Below are 206 nucleotides of genomic sequence, written 5' to 3'. Positions count from 1 at the left end.
ATGTGAGAGTGACGCCATCTGTCGGAGGAAAAGCGAAAGAGCCTTAACGAAGAAGGGGAAGCGGAGAAGGGAAGCGAGGAGAGGGGAACGGCCTCCTCGGGGAGCGTCGGGACACACGACGGCGAGGCTCTTGTGAATGGGGAAAGGCCTTGTGTGCTGGCGTGTGCGCGACGGCTGTTTATGTGTGTTGGTGGCGGGCGTGTGCT

Source organism: Penaeus monodon, chromosome 20 (genome assembly GCF_015228065.2).
Source record: "Penaeus monodon isolate SGIC_2016 chromosome 20, NSTDA_Pmon_1, whole genome shotgun sequence".
In the NCBI taxonomy this organism is placed as follows: Eukaryota; Metazoa; Arthropoda; class Malacostraca; order Decapoda; family Penaeidae; genus Penaeus; species Penaeus monodon.
The sequence above is the reverse complement of the archived record's forward strand: the minus strand, read 5'-3'. Positions refer to the sequence as shown.